Source organism: Fragaria vesca, unplaced genomic scaffold (assembly GCF_000184155.1).
Source record: "Fragaria vesca subsp. vesca unplaced genomic scaffold, FraVesHawaii_1.0 scf0510949, whole genome shotgun sequence".
NCBI lineage: Eukaryota > Viridiplantae > Streptophyta > Magnoliopsida > Rosales > Rosaceae > Fragaria > Fragaria vesca.
The window spans coordinates 1-1,061 of NW_004441416.1; the positions used below are offsets into that span (position 1 = coordinate 1).

The 1,061-nt window shown below is 33.2% G+C and overlaps 2 non-coding genes across 2 annotated transcripts; both read right to left on the reverse strand.

Annotated features, from left to right (window-relative positions):
- Positions 1-706: 706 nt before the first annotated feature.
- Positions 707-780, reverse strand: TRNAW-CCA. The gene has a single exon. It is a non-coding gene; the product is annotated as a tRNA-Trp (tRNA).
- A 135-nt stretch (positions 781-915) lies between these two features.
- On the reverse strand, positions 916-989 carry TRNAP-UGG. The gene has a single exon. It is a non-coding gene; the product is annotated as a tRNA-Pro (tRNA).
- Between the last annotated feature and the right edge of the window lie 72 nt (positions 990-1,061).

Here is a 1,061-nt window from a genome sequence, read left to right on the forward strand (position 1 = left end):
TTCTTATTTATGTTACTTTGTTTTTGTTAATATCATCTATAATACTTGATGAATCAAAAACTTTCAATTGAACTTACCCTTTCAATTGGTTGGTATTTTTGCCTATCCTCGTATCTTTCAAAAATTGAAACTTAGGAAAGTGCTTTCTAAACATATGTAGAAAAAGAACCTATTTCATTTAGCCTTTTCATGCCTACTATAACTAGTTATTTCGGTTTTCTACTAGCAGCTTTGACTATAACCTCAGCTCTATTTATCGGACTGAGCAAGATACGACTTATTTGAAATTAATTAAATGAACAATTCATACAAAAATATTTCTGCGATAGTTCATATATTCTTCATATATTCTATAGTTCCTTACCGTATCAATTTCCAATTTTTGGTCATTGAGATTTAGAGTTAATACGTATTACTATTTAAGCATAGATATTACCTCCCCCCTCCCCTCTCAAACAAATTGAAATGATTGAAGTTTTTCTATTTGGAATTGTCTTGGGTCTAATTCCTATTACTTTGGCTGGTATTATTTGTAACTGCATATTTACAATACAGACGTGGTGATCAGTTGGAACTTTGATTAATTAACATCCTATTTTTTGATTGACCTCCTACTTCCTTTAATTCGCGGGAGGTCAAAATTAGATTGGTTTTAATTTTTTCGGCGGTAATTTTCGATCTAGCGCGACTAACAAGAACACAGAATCACGCTCTGTAGGATTTGAACCTACGACATCGGGTTTTGGAGACCCACGTTCTACCGAACTGAACTAAGAGCGCTTTATTATCACAAAGAATATTTTGTAACCCCAATACGTCTTGGATATATACTATCAAAAAATTAAAGATTTTTTTATGTATCCACTTTTCTTTTAATCGATCTCCCCTGTTACTGTTCAGAAGATAAGTAATAGGTAGGGATGACAGGATTCGAACCCGTGACATTTTGTACCCAAAACAAACGCGCTACCAAGCTGCGCTACATCCCTTTCAATTGGTCTACAGTGTCATTGTAGAGAATCCCTTTTTTGTTTTCCATATTTTTATTTCTTCCATTGATA